Source organism: Rhinopithecus roxellana, chromosome 5, assembly GCF_007565055.1.
Source record: "Rhinopithecus roxellana isolate Shanxi Qingling chromosome 5, ASM756505v1, whole genome shotgun sequence".
In the NCBI taxonomy this organism is placed as follows: Eukaryota; Metazoa; Chordata; class Mammalia; order Primates; family Cercopithecidae; genus Rhinopithecus; species Rhinopithecus roxellana.
In genome coordinates, this window is record NC_044553.1 from 104,434,695 (window position 1) to 104,456,624 (window position 21,930).

At 39.6% G+C, this 21,930-nt stretch overlaps 1 protein-coding gene across 1 annotated transcript in view; it reads right to left on the reverse strand.

Moving 5' to 3' along the window:
* LOC104669579 (cytosolic carboxypeptidase 4) overlaps nucleotides 1-21,930 on the reverse strand; it is a 232,417-nt gene that overhangs the window by 96,350 nt on the left and 114,137 nt on the right. The window lies entirely within an intron of this gene.

Here is a 21,930-nt window from a genome sequence, read left to right on the forward strand (position 1 = left end):
TGGCCTGGGCAACAGAGTGACATTCTGTCTCCCAGAAAAACAAAAAATAAAAATAACTGTCAATCCTACTTCTTTAAAGGATGGGATTTAGTACCAATAAAGTTCAACATTGGCCATAATCTCTCAGAGAACTCCAGGCACGCTGAACTACCTGAAATTCTCATTGACACACCATGTTCTTGCATTTCTCCCCAAGGCTGAAAGAGAATTTCTCTCATTCTTTAGAAAGCCTTTTCTCCTTTGGCCCTTTCCCAGCTAGCAAACTTTTCCTCCCCTATCTACTCACGTTATATCATCCAGCTCAATTCCAGCTCCCCCACTTCCTGAGTTCCAGACTCCGTAAAGTTCTTCCTTCTCTGAGTTCTCATCACACTTTCTAACTTTCTTTATTATAACATTGTTTATGGTAACATGGAAATTACGTATTTATGTACCTGACTTCACATTAGTCTAGAAGCTGTTTGAGGCCAGCAAATATAATCTTTAAATTCTGAGCACTTATCATAGCACCTGCTATACAGTAATTTACAATACATGTTTGATGAGTAAATAAACTAATCATTGAATAGATTGCAACAGTTGTCTGCTAACCTTAAATATACCTCAATGTTAACTCCGCACTACTTCTAGAAACCACATAGAATGTGTACTGCAAAGACAAGCCTTTTTTTAAAGAGAAAATAAAAAAGAGTTCCAGGAGACAACTCTTAAACTCAGAAGACGGTGATTTCTGCATTTTCAACTGAGGTGCCTAGTTCATCTCAATGGCACCAGTTGGACAGTGAGTGCAGCCCACAGAGGGTGAGCTGAAGCAGGGCAGGGCGTTACCTTACCTGGGAAGCACAAGGGGTCGGGGGACTTCCCTTTCCTAGCCAAGGGAAGCCATAACAGACTGTACCTGGAAAATTGGGACACTCCTACCCAAATACTGCGCTTTTCCAACAGTCTTAGCAAATGGCACACCAGGAGATTATATCCCCCACCCTGCTCAGTGTGTCCCATGCCCATGGAGCCTTGTTCACTGCTAGCACAACAGTCTGAGATCGACCTGCCAGGCAGTAGCCTGGTAGGGGGAAGGGCGTCTACCATTGCTGAGGTTTGAGTGGGTAAACAAAGTGGCTGGGGAAGCTCCAACTGGGCAAAGCCCACCACAGCTCTGCAAGGCCTGCTGCCTCTGTAGACCCCAGCTCTGGGGGCAGGGCATAGCTGAACAAAAGGCAGCAGAAACTTCTGCAGACTTAAATGTCCCTGTCTCACAGCTCTGAAGAGAAGAGTTGTTCTCTAAGCACAGTGTTTGAGCTCTGAGAATGAACAGACTGCATCCTCAAGTGGGTCTCTGACCCTCGTGTAGCCTAATTGGGAGACACCTCCCAGTAGGAGCCGACTGACACCTCATACAGCCGGGTGCCCCTATGAGACAAAGGTTCCAGAGGAAGGAACAGGCAGCAATATTTGATGTACTGCAGTATTTGCTGTTCTGCAGCCTCCGCTGGTGATACTCAGGCAAACAGGGTCTGGAGTGGACCTCTAACAGACCTGAAGCTGAGGGACCTGACTCTTAGAAGGAAAACTAACAAACAGAAAGGAATAGCATCAACGTCAACAAAAAGGACACCCACACCAAAACCCCATCTGAGGTCACCAGCATCAAAGACCAAAGGTAGATAAAACAACAAAGATGGGGAGAAACCAGAGCAGAAAAGCTAAAAATTCTAAAAACCTGAGCACCTCTTCTCCTCCAAAGGATTGCAACTCCTCACCAGCAACGGAACAAAGCTGGATGGAGAATGACTTTGACAAGCTGACAGAAGTAGGCTTCAGAAGGTCAGTAATAACAGACTTCTCCAAGCTAAAGTAGGACGTTTGAAAACATTGCAAGGAAGCTAAAAAACCTTGAAAAAGGATTAGATGAATGGCTAACTAGAATAAACAGTGTAGAGAAAACCTTAAATGACCTGATGGAGCTGAAAAGCATGGTGTGAGAACTACATGATGCATGCACAAGCTTCAATAGCTGATTGATTAGATCAAGTGGAATAAAGGGTATCAGTGATTGAAGACCAAATTAAAGAACTAAAACAATAGGAGAAGTTTAGAGACAAAAAGAGTAAAAAGAAATGAACAAAGCCTCCAAGAAATATGGAACTATGTGAAAAGATCAAATCTACGTCTGATTGGTGTACCTAAAAGTGACAGGGAGAATGGAACCGAGTTGGAAAACACTCTTCAGGATATTATCCAGGAGAACTTCCCCAACCTAGCAAAGCAGGACAACATTCAAATTCAGGAAATACAGAGAACACCACAAAAGATACCCTTCAAGAAGAGCAACCACAAGACACATAATTGTCAGGTACACCAAGGTTGAAATGAAGGAAAAAATGTTAAGGGTGGCCAGAGAGAAAGGTCAGGTTACCCACAAAGAGAAGCCCATCAGACTAACAGCAGATTTCTCTGCAGAAACCCTACAAGCCAGAAGAGAGTGGGGGCCTATATTCAGCATTCTTAAAGAAAAGAATTTTCAACCCAGAATTTCATATCCAGCCAAACTAAGCTTCATAAGTGAAGAAGAAATAAAATCCTTTATAGACAAGCAAATGCTGAGAGATTTTGTCACTACCAGGCCTGCCTTATAAGAGCTCCTGAAGGAAGCACTAAACATGGAAAGGAACAACCAGTACCAGCCACTGAAAAAACATGCCAATTTGTAAAGACCATCAATGCTATGAAGAAACTGCATCAACTAACAGGCAAAATAATCAGCGAACACCATAATGACAGGATCAAATTCACACATAACAATATTACCCTAAGATGTAAATGGTTAATGCCCCAATTAAAAGACACAGACTGGCAAATTGGGTAAAGAGTCAAGACCCATCAGTGTGCTATATTCAGGAGACCCATCTCACATGCAGAGACACACATAGGCTCAAAATAAAGGGATGGAGGAAGATCTACCAAGCAAATGGAAAGCAAAAAAAAAGTAGGGGTTGCAATCTTAGTCTCTGATAAAACAAACTTTAAACCAACAAAGATCAAAAGAGACAAAGAAGGCCATTACATAATGGTAAAGGGATCAACACAACAAGAAGAGCTAAATATATATGCACCCAATACAGGAGCACCCAGATTCATAAAGCAAGGCCTTAGAGACCTCCAAAGAGACTTAGATTCCCACACAATAATAATGGGAGACCTTAACACCCCACTGTCAATATTAGACAGATCAATGAGACAGAAGGTTAACAAGGATATCAAGGACTTGAACTCGGCTCTGCACCAAGCAGACCTAATAGACATCTGCAGAACTCTCCACCCCAAATCAACAGAATATACATTTTCTCAGCACCACATCACACTTATTCCAAAATCGACCACATAGTTGGAAGTAAAACACTCCTCAGCAAATGTAAAGGAATAGAAATCACAACAAACTGGCTCTCAGACCACAGTGCAATCAAATTAGAACTCAGGATAAAGAAACTCACTCAAAACCACACAACTACATGTACACTGAACAACCTGCTCCCGAATGACTACTGAATGACTACATAACAAAATGAAGGCAGAAATAAAGATGTTCTTTGAAATCAATGAGAACAAAGATACAACTTGCCAGAATCTCTGGGACACATTTAAAGCAGTGTGTAGAGGTAAATTTATAGCACTAAATGCACACAAGAGAAAGCAGAACAGATCTAAAATCGACACCCTAACATCACAATGAAAAGAACTAGAGAAGCAAGAGCAAACACATTCAAAAGCTAGCAGAAGGAAAGAAATAACTAAGATCAGAGCAGAACTGAAGAAGATAGAGACACTAAAAAACCCTTCAAAAAATCAATGAGTCTAGGAGCTGGCTTTTTGAAAAGATCAACAAAATTGATAGACCACTAGCAAGACTAATAAAGAATGAAAGAGAGAAGAATCAAATAGATGCAATAATAAATGATAAAGGGGATATCACCACGATCCCACAGAAATACAAACTACCATCAAAGAATACTATAAACACCTCTACACAAATAAACTAGAAAATCTAGAAGAAATGGATACATTCCTAGACACATACACCCTTTCAAGACTAAACCAGGAAAAAACTGAATCTCTGAATAGACCAATAACAGGCTCTGAAATTGAGGCAATAAATAATTAATAGCCTACCAATCAAAAAAAGTTCAGGACCAGACAGATTCACAGCCAAATTCTACCAGAGGTACAAAGAGGAGCTGGTACCATTCCTTCTGAAACTATTCCAATCAATAGAAAAAGAGGGAATTCTCCCCAACTCATTCTATGAGGCCAGCATCATCCTGATACCAAAGCCTGGCAGAGACACAACAAAAAAAGAATTTTAGACCAATATCCCTGATGAACATTGATGCGAAAATCCTCAATAAAATACTGGCAAACCAAATCCAGCAGCACATCAAAAAGCTTATCCACCATGATCTAGTAGGCTTCATCCCTGGGATGCAAGGCTGGTTCAACATATGTAAATCAATAAATGTAATACATTGCATAAACAGAACCAATGACAAAAACCACATGATTATCTCAATAGTTGCAGAAAAGGCCTTCAACAAAATTCAACAGCCCTTCATGCTAAAAACTCTCAATAAACTAGGTATTGATGGGATGTATCTCAAAATAATAAGAGCTATTTATGACAAACCCTCAGCCAATATCATACTGAATGGGCAAAAACTGGAAGTATTCCCTTTGGAAATTGGCACAAGACAATGATGCCCTCTCTCACCACTCCCATTCAACATAGTGTTGGAAGTTCTGGCCAGGACAATCAGGCAAGAGAAATAAATAAAGGGCATTCAATTAGGAAAAGAGGAAGTCAAATTGTCCTTGTTTGCAGATGACATGGTTGTATATTTAGAAAACCCCATCATCTCAGCCCAAAATCTCTTTAAACTGATAAGCAACTTCAGCAAAGTCTTAGGATACAAAATCAATGTGCAAAAATCACAAGCATTCTTTTACACCAATAACAGAGCCAAATCATGAGTGAACTCCCATTCACAATTGCTTCAAAGAGAATAAAATACCTAGGAACCCAACTTACAAGGGAGGTGAAGGACCTCTTCAAGGGGAACTACAAACCACTGCTCAATGAAATAAAAGAGGACACAAACAAATGGAAGAACATTCAATGTTCTTGGATAGGAAGAATCAATATAAAAATGGCCACACTGCCCAAGGCAATTTATAGATTCAATGCCATCCCCATCAAGCTACCAATGAGTTTCTTCACAGTATTGGAAAAAACTACTTTAAAGCTCATATGGAACCAAAAAAGAACCCACATTGCCAAGACAATCCTCAGCCAAAAGAACAAAGCTGGAAGCATCATGCTACCTGACTTCAAACTATACTAGAAGGCTACAGTAACCAAAACAGCATGGTACTACCAAATCAGAGAGATAGACCAATGGAACAGAACAGAGGCCTCAGATATAACACCACACATCTACAACCATAGGAATTTTGACAAATCTGACAAAAACAAGAAATGGGAAAATGATTCCCTATTTAATAAATGTTGGGAAAACTGGCTAGCCATATGTAGAAAGCTGAAACTGGATCCCTTCCTTATATCTTATATAAAAATTAATTCAAGATAGATTAAAGACTTAAATGTTAGACCTAAAACCATAAAAACCATAGAAGAAAACGTAGGCAATACCATTCAGGACATAGGCATGGGCAAGGACTTCATGACTAAAACACCAAAAGCAATGGCAACATATGCCAAAATAGACACATGGGATCTAATTAAACTAAAGAGCTTCTGCACAGCAAAAGAAACTACCATCAGAGTGAACAGGCAACCTACAGAATGGGAGAAAATTTTTGCAACCTACCCATCTGACAAAGGGCTAATATCCACAATCTACAAAGAATTTAAACAAATTTACAAGAAAAAATCAAACAACCCCATCAAAAAGTGGACAAAGGATATGAACAGACACTTCTCAAAAGAAGACATTTATGCAGCCAACAGACACATGAAAAAATGCTGATCATCACTGGCCATCAGAGAAATGCAAATCAAGACCACAATGAGATACTATCTCATACCAGTTGAAATGGCGATCATTAAAAAGTCAGGAAAAAACAGATGCTGGGGAGGATGTAGAGAAATAGGAATGCTTTTCCACTGTTGGTGGGAGTGTAAATTAGTTCAACCATTGTGGAAGACAGTATGACGATTCCTCAAGGATCTAGAACTAGAAGCACCATTTGACCCAGCAATCCCATTAGTGGGAATGCCCAAAGGATTACAGACCATGCTACTATAAAGACACATTCACATGTATGTTTATTGCGACACTATTCACAATACCAAAAACTTGGTATGGTCCATCAATGATAGACTGGATTAAGAAAATGTGCCAAATATATACCATGAAATACTATGTAGCCATAAAAAAGGATGAGTTCATGTCCTTTGCAGGGACATGATGAGGCTGGAAACCATCATTCTGAGCAAACTATCTCAAGGACAGAAAACCAAACACCGCATGTTCTCACTCATAGGAGGGAATTGAACAATGAGAACACTTGGACACAGGGCAGAGAACATCACACAGGGGCCTGTCATGGGGTGGGGGGCAGGCGGAGGGATAGCATTAGGAGAAATATCTAATGTAAACGATGAGTTAATGGGTGCAGTAAACCAACATGGCACATGTATACCTATGTAACAAAGCTGCACATTGTGCACATGTACCCTAGAACTTAAAGTATAATAAAAATAAAATAAGATAAAAAACTCAACAAGAAAACAAGCAGACTTATTTTTAAAATGAGCTAAAAACCCTAACAGACACCTTATCAAGAAGATATACAGATGTCAAAGCATATGGAAAGATGCTTCACACCATATGTCATCAGCAAAATGCAAATCAAAACCACAATGAAATACCAATACATACCTATTACAATGACTACAATCCAGATCACTGACAATACCGACAAGTGGTGAGGATGGAGCAACAGGAACTCTCATTCATTGCTGATGCAAATGCAAAATGGTAACAACCACTTCGGAAGACAGTTTGACAGTTTCTTACAAAGCTAAACAAACTTTTATTATATAATCCAGCAATTGTGCTCCTTTGTATTTACCTAAATGAGTTAAAAACTCATGTCCACACGAAAACCCGTACATGGATATTTATAGCAGTTTTATTCATAATTGCCAGAACTTGGAAGCAGCTAAGATTTCCTTCAGTAGGTAAATGAATAAATAAACTTTGCTACATCCAGACAATGGAATGTTATTCACAACTAAAAGGAAATGAGCTATCAAGCCATGAAAAGACACAGAGAACTCTTAAATGCATATTGCTAAGTGAATGCAGCCAATCTGAAAAGGCTACGTATGTGTGATTCCAACTAGATGACATTTTGGAAACGGTAAATCTATGAAAAGATCAGTGGTTGCCTGGGGTTAAAGGAAGGAAAGGATGACATTACCCCCAAAATAATAAAAGGTTCTGCCCTGTTTGACAGTGGATTGTTGAAGCACACAGGATTTTTTGAGTAGTGAAATTACTCTGTATGGTACTATAATAGTAGATTCATATCATTATAAATTTGTCCAAACCCAGAGAATGTACACCACCAAAAGTCAGCTCTGATGTAAACTATGGACTTTGGGTGATAATGAAGTGCCAATGTAGATTCAGAAATAATAGGCTGGGCACCGTGGCTCATACCTGTAGTCCCAGAACTTTGGGAGGCCAAGGCAGGTGGATCACCTGAGGTCAGGAGTTCAAGACCAGGCTGGCCAACATGGCAAAACACCATCTGTACTAAAAATACAAAAATTAGCTGGGCGTGGTGGTGCACGCCTGTAGTTCCAGCTACTCGAGAGGCTGAGGCAGGAGAATTGCTTGAACCCGGGAGGCAGAGGTTCCAGTGAGCCAAGAGTGCACCACTGCACTCCAGCCTGGGTGATAGAGTGAGATCTTGTCTCAAAAAAAACAAAACTAAATGAATGAAAGAGAAAGAAAGAAAGAAGGAAGGAAGGAAGGAAGGAAGGAAGGAAGGAAGGAAGGAAGGAAGGAAGGAAGGAAGGAAGGAGGAGGGAGGGAGGGAGGGAGGGAGGGAGGGAGGGAGGGAGGGAGGGAGGGAGGGAGGGAGGGAGGGAGGGAGGAGGAAGGAAGGAAGGAAGGAAGGAAGGAAGGAAGGAAGGAAGGAAGGAAGGAAGGAAGGAAAAGAGAAAGAAAGAAAGACAGAAAGCGAGAGAAAGAGAAAGCGAGAGAGAGAGAAAGAAAAAGAAAAGAGAAAAGAAAAAAGAAAAGAAAGAAGGAAGGGAGGGAGGGAGGGAGGGAGGGAGGGAGGGAGAAGGGAAAGGGAAGGAAAAGGGAAGGGAAGGGAAGGGAAAGGGAAGGGGAAGGGAAGGGGAAGGGAAAGGGAAGGGAAGGAAGGAGAGAGTAACCAATGGACCACTCTGATGGGAGACACTGATAATGGGTGGGGGGCTCTGCATGTGCAGGGTAGGGAGTACATGGGAAATCTCAGTATCTTCTTCTCAGTGTTGCTGCAATCTTAAAATTGCTCTAAAAATAATATTGAGCAAAAATAAAAGAATACCAGGAGTGAGTTGGAATGGTGTGAGGAAGGGCAGGGGGCAATGAAGGTACTGAATCGGCAGGAGAATATGGTGCTAGGTAGTTTTCTTGGCTCCACTTGAGTATTGGGGCACAAAAAGCATAGAATGAGGATTCCTCTAAGTGGCTCAACAAGCTTAGAGCTCTTCCCAGTGAGGCTTCAAGCACCACAAGTACAGTCCACCTGCTTTTTTCAGCCTCCCTATAAAAATCTTTGCTATTGTCCCAGACTCCTCATCCACTGTAAGTCTAATCCTTCACTCTTTACCTAGGAGTGTCATGTAAAGTCTAATGTCTTGCCAAGAGTGCAACATAAAGAAATTTTTCTTTTATTTTCAGTTTTGTTGCTTTTTCCTTTTGAATTATTGAACCATCACATCTATTGGATCCTAATCAAGTCTTTGCATAAAGAATGAATGAATGAATGAATGAATGAATGAATGAATGAATGAATGAATAATGTGAGAGACAGGGGCTTCTCATTCAAAGTAAAAAATAACATAAATTCATTTCCTTTACTCCCAAAACCCCAGTAATTTCAGAATGGAAATACGAAAATGAGTAACTCCATAACAATGGAGGTAATGGCAAGGGGAAGTCATCAGTCAAAGACCTCAACAAATTTTTGGAAGAAAAGGCACAAAGGAAGTCTATTGACAGATTAAACAAAGTCAAGGTAGCTATGGTCCAAAAATAGCTGTAGTCAGGTAGTAAAGATGCTGAAGTCCAAGTAGGATTCAGTCTGTCAGTGAGAAACTCAGAAAGTCTGTGAGTCAAAATTCTATCCAACTATCCACCCCTCATCTGAAACACCATAGTTTCTTATACTTGAGAATACACAGATACTGTGTATTTATAAAGACAAAAAATATTTAGGCTGCCAGTTTCAGAAACAATGACCTTAGAAATCAGCCTTATAAAAATATTTTCAGCTATAAGTTATCAATGAAAAGTTTTCTATATATTTTTGGTAGGGTAGCATATTTGTGACTATCTTTAAAACATAAGCATAATATATAACATTTTAAAATTGCTATCAAGCTCTCAGACTCTTGAAAATGTGTCAGTCTTGGATTTCCAAAAACGAATCTGTACCATGAGGCATTTCCTGATCCTCTATCCAGATGTGAGCTCCCTACTTTTGGATTCCCCTCAGCAACTCAGTGACTTTTATGGTGATTAGCATCATCATCATCATCATTATCACTATCATTATTATTTTCATTTTCAGAGAGAGGTGTCTTACTGTCACCCAGGCTGGAGTACAGTGGTGTGATCACAGTTCACTGCAGCCTTGAACTCCTGGGCTCATGCAATCCTCCAGCCTCAGCCTCTCAAGTAGCTAAAATTAAAGGCATGGGCCACTGCGCCTATCCTTATCGTGATTATTAAACAGTAATTTGTGCAATTGCCTCAGCCTCCTTCTGCAGTCTTAAACCCCTCCAGAGCAGGGATGTATCCTGATAACTCTTACGGCACTTAGCCCTAGGGCTTTGCCTGTGATAAGCCACTACAGTTCTTATCTGAATCAAAAATTTCTGGCCGGGCGCGGTGGCTCAAGCCTGTAATCCCAGCACTTTGGGAGGCCGAGATGGGCGGATCACGAGGTCAGGAGATCGAGACCATCCTGGCTAACACGGTGAAACCCCGTCTCTACTAAAAAATGCAAAAAAAAAAAAAAAAAAAAACTAGCAGGGCGAGGTGGCGGACGCCTGTAGTCCCAGCTACTCCGGAGGCTGAGGCAGGAGAATGGCGGGAACCCGGGAGGCGGAGCTTGCAGTGAGCTGAGATCCGGCCACTGCACTCCAGCCTGGGCGACAGAGCAAGACTCCGCCTCAAAAAAAAAACAAAAAAGAAAAAAACAAAAAAACAAACAAACAAACAAAAAAAATTTCCACAAGTTTCATATGGGTGAGGTGGAGGGCAATTCTTTCAGTATGGTGGCCCAGCTCTTTTTTGGATTCTTGAAAATATTCTAGGAAATAAAAATATTGAAACTTTGGTATTTTAAGGACTATAAAATGTTACCCCCAGCATAATGAAAGTTTTTGCCCTGTTTGACAAAGCATTGTTATTCAGTGGAATCCATTGAGTATTTGCAATGTGGCAGGTGCAATGTCAAGGACCATATTCACTCATTTCAATTGTTTTTATAACAAATCTGAGGCTGTCTCATTTTACTAGAAGAAACTGAGGCTTAAGAAGATTAACTTTTCAGTGCAGGTCTTCTGATTTACATAGCACAAGGATGTTCTTACAAATAATTAAAAGAGAAAAAAACAGACAAAAGGAAGAAGTGAGAAAATAGGGTCATATGACAGAGCCCCTTCCTCCTGTGCCTAACACAGGGTTTACCTGTTTTTGTTTTGTTTTTTCAGACAGAGTCTCACTCTGTCGCCCAGGCTGGAGTGTAATGGCACAGTCTTGGCTCGCTGCAACCTCTGCCTCCCAGGTTCAATGATTCTCCTGCCTCAGCCCCCAGAGTAGCTGGGATTACAGGTGCGCACCACCACGTCTCTCTAATTTTTGTATTTTTAGTAGAGATGGGGTTTTACCATGTTGGCCAGGCTGGTGTCGAACTCCTGACCTCAAGTGCTCCACCCACTTGGCCTCTCAAAGTGCTGGGATTACAGGATTACAAGCATGCGCTCCCACGCCTGGCCACACAGGGTTTACTTGTTGTTGAACTTTCCTAATTGGTTAAATGGATGAGCTCAAATTGGCCTTCTTTGTCTGCCAGCACCACTCCCTACATGTGCCCAAACCTATCTGTCCTTGTGTGAGTTGCCTATAAAGACCCTTTAAAGAGAAGGAACTTCTAACCCATTTAAATCCATGCAGCCTACTGAAGTAGCTGACATGACAGATTCAAAGTTACTGAAGCTCCACATCAATGACTTTTGTCAATGAAAAGGATGCCCTAGATTCCCAAGGGGTCCTGAGAATTGGGCACATTAGTCTCTAATGCTGCACTGCCCCATTGCGCTCCCCTCGCCTCCCTCCAGCCACCAGGTTTTGCCCCATGGTGGGGTAGAGGTAAATGCTAGCTGCCATCACCCAATCTCTGGACTAAGCTTTCTCAGTGAAAACAACGTCATAGACTGTATGTTGAGAGGGAAAGGATCTGTCAACCCAATGAGTCACAGTGTTTTGTGATAATATCATCTCTGTGGGCTGAAAGATATTTTCTATTCAAGATAGCTCCTATTCTTCCTTCAAATGTGTCAGACATAGCTTCAGGACACTATTTGTGCTTGTTAGTTATATCTAGATTAAAAGACAAGAATGATGATAGTCAAATGATATCTTTAATCAACATCCTTTCCAAGGTTGCCTTCCTAAATATGAAAGTGCAAGAAACTTCTTTTTTTACTTAAGGGTACAGAGATGGAGAAGATTATCTTTCCTGGGTCTTAATTGATCTATAGGTCCAGATCTATTGATCCACAGTCGTTTTAAGACACTGGTAGCCTGGACTATTCCTATCCATTATTAAAATTATATTAACCAAATAGGGTATAATGGTCATAATAGACATAACTATTTAGCATATATAATTATACATATTTATGCATGGTGTATCATTGAATATATACTTTAATAAACTTATGATTATTAGTCTAATTGTACTTATCATACTATTACTATATGCCTTGCACTTTTACTATATGAAAACATTTGGATAGGAGTTTGAATAAGAAGACAATTTCATTTTCCAGTATAAAGAATTCATGATTCCTGGCCAGGCGCAGTGGCTCACGCCTGTAATCCCAACACTCTGGGAGGCCAAGACAAGTGGATCACCTGAGGTCAGGAGTTCGAGACCAGCCTGGCCAACATGGTGAAACCTCATCTCTACTAAAATACAATTAGCCAGGTGTGGTGGCAGGTGCCTATAATCCCAGCTACTCGGGTAACTGAGGTAGGAGAATTGTTTGAACCTGGAAGGCAGAGGTTGCAGTGAGCTGAGATGGCACCATTGGCGCTCCAGCCTGGGTGACAAGAAAAAAAAAAAAAATCATGATTCCTTAAAACAACACTATGATGGGAGCAAAAGAAAAAAAAAGTGGCTATTACTTTAGAATAGGATATAATGCAACTAAAAAGTGCTATAAAGTAAACACTTTTAAACAACGAAGCATGGGAAACATCTCAACTTCCAGTATCTGAAATCTGTGATAATTTGTAAGTCACTCTTGTATAGAAAAACGCCATAGATGACATAAATGAGGTGCTAAAGATTAAGTGGACTTGAGAAAGATCTTTTTTCTAATAATTTGTGGAAATCAGGAAAGGAAGCTCATTAAAAAAATTTTAAGTCTCTGATCCATCAATTTAATGATGCTGGTTCTTTTTTTTTTTTTTTTTATGTATATGTGCTGTCACCTAAAATAAATCCAAGCCTAAATGAGGCTTTAAACATGAAGAAATGAAAAATTAAACTGTTATAATTTTAAAAAATTAAATTGACAAATCTTCCAAAATATAGCATCTGGACCTTCAAACAACTGAGTCAACAAACTGAGATATGTGTATAACAATTAACAGGGTTTGTATGGAAATCGGATTTACAGAGTAATCTTTCTGTTGGAAATCAATTCAATCCTCAATGATAAACACAAGAATATCTTGGCTCTTGCAAACAGGACAGTTGTGCAAACTCACATGCATGTTAGAATCACCCATGTTTATCTTCACAACCCCATTAATAGGATTGGATGGCTTTAGGGATTAAATGGCTTTACTGAGGTGGGTTTTTGTCACTTTCAGAGTATTTGTTGATAAATAAAACTAGATTCAAGTAATATAAATTATGAGAAATAATTTTCCTTATAAACATTAGGCAAATTTTAAAAATTTTTAGGGAGGCCAGAATCTTTTTATGTTGCCAAAATCTTGCCTGTTGATTCATTAGTCAGATTTACTCAATTCAAGCCACGTAGCTAGAAGGAGAGTTCATCCAAGATGAAATAAGTCAGCTACTGAGTAATGTCACAATTTCCGTAACAGTCCAGTGTCACAAATGAAAGAACAAAGTACTTGGTCCCCTAAAGAATGGGAAGTTAGCCCTTTTGGGTGCACGAGGACCAGATGAGGACCATCCAGCACGTGGGTATTATTAGCGCCCTACGTTATCATGTCTTTTGAGAACTATCAGCCAATTACATTCTGCCATGGCCAAATGGCCAAATGTGTTGAGAGCCTCAGGAAGTTACATCTTCTTTTAAGGCAACAAACAGACATAGACAACCTGAAGTTCTAGAACAGCTGGTCCAAATTATGTATGACAAATATGAGATGTTTCACATTCAGATAAGTGTGGAAACCACTTCACGCAACATTTTCCCATACTAAAGTGGTTGAAGGAATTATAATACATCCATACAATGTATCTTTGTAACCTTTATAAAGAATGAGATAGGGCTATGTATTTTGTTAAATGGTAATACACAACTTGTATAACAGTAAGTAAAATATCAATGTTAAAAAATAAAAAGTAAACAAAGCATGTGTGTAAATGATTAATGTATGTATATATACACAAACATATGCATGCATTTGGTAAGTATTAAAGCGACTAGAAAAACTACACCGCAAATTATTTTTAGCAGCAATCTTCAAGGCTCGAATTGTCATAGAGAGAGGAATCTCATTTTTTTCTAGAAACTTCTGTATTATTTTAATTTTTATCACATTGATGTAAGTATTAGTATTCTACCGCAATAATAATAAAATATCAAGACTAGGTGGCTTAAGCAACAGAAATTTATTTTCCCACAGGTCTAGAGGCCAGAAGTCCCACATCAAGACCTGGGATGGTCAGTTTCTGCTAAGGGTGCTCTTCTTGGCTTGCAGACAGCACTTTCTTGCTATATTTTTCATGGCCCTCCCTCAACACATGCACACACACACACACACACACACACACACATACAGAAAGAGAGAGAGAAAGAGAGAGAAAAAAATCTTCCTCTTCTCATGAGGCCATCAGTCCTGTAGGATTAAGACCTCACCCTTATGATCTCATTTAATCCTAATTACCTCCTAAAGACCCTGTCTCCAAATACAATCACATTGGGGATTAGGGCATCAACATATGAATTTTAGGGGGACTCAGATCAGTCTATAGCATTCTGCCTCTGACCCCTCAAAATTAATATCTTTCTCTCATGCAAAGCACATCCACTCCATCCCAACAGCTTCAAAAGCCTCACCTCATTTTAGAATCAGCACTAAAATCTCAAGTCCAATTTCTCATCTAATTATTGTCTAAGTCAAGTATGGTTGAATACAATTATATTCAGAATACAATCTATTCTGAGGCAAATTTCTCTCCAGCTGTGAGCTCGTGAGACCAGAAAACTTATGTGCATTGAAAATACAATATTAGGACAGGTAAAAGATAGACATTCCCATTCCAAAAGTGAGAAATCAGACTGAAGAAAGAGATGACAAGTCTCAAGCATGTCCAAAACCCAGCAAGGCAAATTCTGTTAGATTTTAAGGCTGGAGCATAATCCTTTCTAATTCAATGCTCTGTCACCCCCATGACTCTGTCAGACAGGGATCCTGCCCCAACACTCCAGGAAGAGGTGGCTTGGCCTCTTGAAACCAAGGCGGTGACCTCACCCAACCTTGCCTGTATACTCTGGTCTGTAATATGAGTGGTAACCCTGATCATCTCTGAATCACCTTTGGGGTCTTTCTTTCCTTTTTTTGAAGAATAGCTCATGTTTTCAGTGAAATAGCTCTGTTGTTCTGTCCTGAAGCATCCAAGAATCTGACAGCCTTTCTTCACTTAGTCCCTTTTGCTCTGTTCCCTGCAGCTCAAGCTGTTTTCTGCCCATATAATCTCATTATCTCTTTATCAAGTAATAGTCCAGCCATACTCTTGGTGTTCTCTTTAGAACATGCTTCCTCACTTTTTGCAATATGTACAGGCTGAGAATTTACTAAATTTTCAAGCTCTGGTTCATTTTTGCTTAACAATTCCTTTGTCAATTTTTCTTCTCTAGAATTTTCTCTAAGCATTCAGGAAGAACATAGCCACATCTTCAATTTTGCTTAGAAATCACCTCAGGTAATCATCCAATTTTAGTGCCTGCCAGTTCTGCTTTCCACAAAACACTAGAACACCTAAGTTCTTTGCCGCTTCGTAACAACGATGGCTTTTCCTCCAGTTTCCAGTAACTTCTTCCCCATTTCCATCTAAGTCCTCACCAGAATGGCTTTTGATGTCCTTACTTCTACCAACATTCTGTCCATCGCGCTGCACATATTCTGTAAGCAGGTGGAGGCTTTCTCTGCAGCTCTCCTCTTTTCTTTTTCAGCCCTCACCAGAATTGCCTTTAATGTCCATATTTCAACCAACAGTCCCTTCACAGCGACCTAGGCATTTTCTGGCATGCACGTCAAAACTCTTCCAGCCTCCCCCCATTACCCAGTTCCAAAGTTGCTTCTACATTTTTAGGTTACAGCAGCACCACACTTCTCAGTACCAAAATCTGTATTTGTCTGCTCAGGCTGTCATAATAAAATGCCAGAGACTGGGTGGGTTAAGCAATAGAAATGTGTTTTTTCACAGTTCTGGAGGCTGGAAGGTCTAGCAGGGTTGGTTTCTGGTGAATTCTCTTTTCCTGGCTCGCGTTTAGCTGCCTTCTCAGTATGTCCTCACATGGCCTTTTATGTGTGTGTGTGCATGTGCGCACATTCGCATATGCAGGGAGAGGAAGAAAGAGAGAAAGGAAAATCTCTTTCTCTTCTTATAAGACCACCAGTCCTATAGGATTAAGGTTTCATCCTTACGACCTCATTTAACTTTAATTACCCCTAGAGACCCTATCTTAAAATATAGTAACATTGGGGGTTAGGGCTTCAACATATGTACTTGGTGGGACACAATTCAGTCCATAGCAGTGTTTCTTTAGAAAACATTGTTGGCCGGGCGCGGTGCTCAAGCCTGTAATCCCAGCACTTTGGGAGGCCGAGACGGGCGGATCACGAGGTCAGGAGATCGAGACCATCCTGGCTAACACGGTGAAACCCCGTCTCTACTAAAAAAATACAAAAAACTAGCCGGGCGAGGTGGCGGGCGCCTGTAGTCCCAGCTACTCAGGAGGCTGAGGCGAGAGAATGGCGTGAACCCGAGAGGCGGAGCTTGCAGTGAACTGAGATCCGGCCACTGCACTCCAGCCTGGGCAACAGAGCAAGACTCCGTCTCAAAAAAAAAAATAAAAAAAATAAAAAATAAAACGTTGTTAGTGATCTGCTTCACACTTAATCCCACATAACTCCCTCCAAGCAGAACCTCAATTTTGTGCAGGTATTACCCATCCCATGTGTATCCAGGTGCTTAAAGGAGAGCTCACCCCTTGTCCTTGCTGTTGATTTATGTAGGAATAAGGCTAATACCCAATTCTGTCCAAAGATACATGAGAACCAGTATGTTTGGGGATTCTGAGACAAGTCTCTTCTCACCTAAGAAAGGGCTCTAGGAACAAATGGCCACTCCTCTTCTTAAGAACATTGCTATTCTAGATTTTAGGACACTCTTTCTACCAGCCTGGGTATGAAATCAACATTGAGTATGGCAGAGGCGAAGATGGAAAAAACTAAGCCTGTGATGCCATCACTAAGCCACTGAATCAATCAATCCTGACGTCCATCCTACATCTGAACTCACTTGCATGAAATAAAATTTCTTTCTGCTTAAATCATTTAAGTCAAAATGTGTGCTACATGCAGCCAAAGTCGTCATAAATGATACAATTTATTTGAAATATTTAAACTAGATCTCGGAAACATCTTTAAAAAATAACTTTCTTAAAAATGTACAACATATATTAGTATGCTAAAAATCTAAGATATCCTATGGTTTTTAAAAAATGTCTTATGGAGTTTGAATTGAAACTCCCCAAATTTATTTGATCACAAAATCTTTTTATTTTCTCCTCAGTAAGTTTTATGATCCTCAACAAAAGAGAATAGTTGTTGAAAGATACCCCCATGGCAGAGCTTGGATAAACTTAGAAATACGGGCAAATAACAGAGCTTGAGTTGAACAAAAAAATAATAAAAAAACCAAAAATTCCCCAGGGGAGGAAATGTTTGAGGGAGTTTTAAAATCTTGCATAGCCAATATCTACATTTTTGCTATCCTGTCCTGTGGTTAAGTTGCCATTTAAACCACGTTTTGCCAAAAGTCTTCAATAAAAAATGCCACATGGACATTTATTGCTGAACACTGAGAGTGACAGGATGCTGAATTTCCCACCAGATTTGGAGTCAAATTTCACTTTAATCTGAAGTCATGGGAATCCCAGCAAGCCAGATGATTTGCAGACTTTTAAGAAGCTGTAATATATGTCCAATCTTTTTTTTATTTTTTAGGCATTATTTTGATAGAAAAATTATGTTTGGGAGCTTTTTATTCCCTGAATCTGATGAACAAAATAATGTTAAATATGTGTTAAATGCAATAAAAACTACCAAACCCTATGAAAAATAAACATTACAACATGACCTTACCTTCAGAACAGTTACAGCGAAGGGCACATGTATATGTGTGTGTCTAATTTAGTCCAGAATGACTATATGCCAATTCAAACAGTCAGAACACCCCCCAACATGCCCTTCACTGAGGTACCCTTCAACTAGGAGTTATCACCACCACGATTTTACAAGGATTTGTGGGATGTTATGATTAACATCTGTCTTTCCTGTTGATCTATAAAACTCGGGACAGAGACCTATCTTTTTCTACTCATAGTCCTTCCCCAGCGCCCACAAAATACCCAGCCTATAGTAAGCTCTCAATAAATGCATGATGAAAAAGTGAATACATAAGTGAATAAGGCATTTAAAAACCCTCATAGATCAATTGAAGAAGTAAATCACTCATGCTTAGTGACCGTAATAAAAGAATGAATTTATACCCATCATAAAATAGCGTCTACAAGTGGAAGAGAAATTGTCAGACTGTACATTTGTATCAGGTTCTACGGTAAGACCTAAATGACAAACTGTAGAAATATATATCTTTCCTTACATATGTCTTTTGCCTAAGACCTTGCTAGCTTGTTCCTTTCATGTCTAGTTTGATGAGGTTGGGACTATGATTAAATCACCATAGTGTAAATTTTCAGACTCTGGCACTCCTGTTGGAATAGAGGGCTACCTGTTCTTTGCCTGAGTACTGGCCCATCTTCCCTCTCACACTAACTACCCAACACTGGGTCAGGAATTTATCCCATGATATATCTTGTCTGTTGGCTATCACCAAGATTATCATAGGGAAATTAGTTGCACAACTGGTGAGTGCTTCAGGAAGTTAGGTCTCCTAGTACACAGATACACAAACACAGAGAGCATCAATGTCCAGAATGCTCTACTTCTAAAACCATCATCATGGAAATCCTAAAGCACATTAAACGGAACAGCATTCTGGATAGGATAACGAAAGTAATGCTATGATCTAGCAGGGCTAGTGGAAACCAAAAGAACAGACATGGGAGAAAAGATCCCAAGACTTCTTCCACATAGACACTGTACTCTAGTAGCAGGCATCACTCTTTCTTTGAAAATGCTTAAGCATAGACACAGACAGTTTGATAAATGAGTAGGATCAGACAAAACACTGAGGAAGATGATTAAGGAAGTGGAATAATTGATATACGAGGAGAGAGGTTTTTGAAAAATCTAATTATAGAGGAGCCCAGCCAAATGATGAGTTCGCTGAGAAAGTGCAGATGTACTTCTGGGTTTGCACTCCGAAGAATACCCCAGAGCAGAACAAGAACAAAATGAGTCGTTCCAACAGGATGTGAGTAGGATTGAAAGGAAGAAATTAAAAAATGACAAAGTCAAGAGCCAGTATCAGGACAGAATTCCTCACAGGAGAATGTATGACTCTACAAAGATTCTGTCTCATGCCTGGCAGTCTCATTTTCAGAAAGAGGACTCAGAAACTGAGCCCAGTTATAATCTGTTATGCCTCTCCCTTGGCCTGATGGGCTGGCCAGAGAGGCTCTGTCATTTCCAATCAGTATGATTGTTTAATGCAAACAGCCTTCTGTTTATGACAAGAGGATGATTAGAATAAACATGGAAAATATTCCAAAATTCAAAGGTTTTGAACAGCCTCCAAAATTTGACTAAAGGAGTGACTTTCTCCAGGAGACACCTTGAGAGAGTGCTTCAGACACCATTCTCTACACACTGGTCTTCTCCACTGAATTAAGAAACACGATCCCTTGTTCCAATGTCCAACCACTTCTCCTCAAGGCTTTCCAGAGCCCTGAATGAGAGACTCAGACATGCAGTTCCCCGCTCTGTGCCTGTGTACAAGTCTCAAGCACCCCAAGCTTGGCATTAAGCCAAAGCTATGAAAAGTGGAGAGGTGGTTTCATCTCAAGTGGGCTGCGGGGTCAAAATCAGAAAAAGACACAAGTGGGCCAGAGTGACACCTTCAGTTTGCCACGTTCTGATTTAGAAAAATGGCTAAATGGGCTCTATTGCATCATTCCAGTCTCCAAAGAAGTGAAAAATTCTTCACCCAAGAGACCGCATGCTCCCCTTTCTGTAATCTATTCTTTGGTCTCCATCTTTGTGCCTGTACTCTATCAAGTCCATTAACATTTCATCTGGTCCTTTTGTTTCTTGGAAAAAATAATGCTTTAGAGAAGCTGGGTAAAAATAAGGGGCAAGTTCACCCTCCTGTCAGTGACATCTCCAAACAGAACCAAGGAAAGTGTTCCTACCTGGGGTGAAGAGGGTTCCCAAAGATTCCTTTGATGCCCATCACAGTAGCTGGTATGATCATATTTACTAATAAATTAAGGTGCTATCATTTCTGCAGTTATATTTATTTTTCTAAAAAATACGTTTTTTAATATTTAAAAATCTTTTTGACAGAGAAACGTGAAATAAATTAAGTAGAAAATTAAAATCTCTTTTTGGTGCTTATGTGTGCTTTCAATAGAGATGAATGGAATGGATGCATAATGGACAGATCACTACATAAGATTAGACGTGTGTGTATATTTCTATATAGTCGTGATCATACTATACAAAGTTTTATAACCCGTATCTACATTTTTCACCTATAGTATATTTTCAGCATTGTGTTACGAATTGCAAATTTTTTCCTGGCATATGATTTTTAATGACTGAAGAGTATTTGATTTTTCGCATACGCCACTACTTACTTCATGAACACGTGCTATGGTTCAATTTTTAAGTTATTTCTAACCTTTTAGTATTAGAAACGATGTTGTCACAAATATCCATGTATATAAATGTTTATTTTTAAATAAGAGTTTTAATAGTGAAATTTCTGAGTCAAAGGAATTAAACCCTTTTATAGCTTTCAATGTGCACAGACAGCTTTAGTGTATGAAGAGATCTGTTTAATCACAGCCTCAATACAGGTCAGGTTATCGTTTTTTTAGAACGGCCCACGTGACAGAGAAAATTTACATGTGCACATACACACACGTATGTACATTGTATTAATGGTTTCATGTTTTAATTAAGCTAAATCAGTTTATAAGATTTATATTTTAATATTTATATGTTATTGAAAACATTAATATATGTAATAATTTATATAAATAAATGTAATGCTCCATTATATGTAAAATTATATATACACTATTAAAATAATCTATATTTTATATATAAAATTATAAAAGCATTTTATTATAAATGTATAAATAATAAATGTACATATATTTATATGTGTGCATGTGTGCGTGTGTGGATGTGTGTGTGTTGGGGGGGTGCAGGGGTGTGGGAGACAGGATCTCCGTCTGCCACCCAGGACAGAGTGCAGTGGCACAATCAAAACTCACTGGAGCCTGGAACTCTTCAGCTCAAGCGACCCTCCCACCTCAGCCTCCTAAGTAACTGGTACAAAGGCATACGCCATCACACCTAGCTAATTTTTTTGGTTTTTTTTAGAGACAGGGTCTCACTATGTTGCCCAGGCTTGGTCTCATACTCCTGACCTCAAGCAATCTTCCTGCCTTGGCCTCCTAAAGCTCTGGGATTACCTCACCCAGCCCATGTGTTCATATGTTATTATAAATAAAATAAATTACTTCCTTAATATTAGGTAATAATGAAGGAAGATTTCCCAGCATATATAAATTTTAAAATAACAGAAACATTTACAGCAGAGGCAAGCGAAGGATGCCTGACCCAGGATTTCTCAGGCCACTCTGGTAGAGATTTCTGTCATTCACAACTGTTGGAGTTCTTTCTCTTTCTACTTCAGAAAGACCAGTTGTTCTTG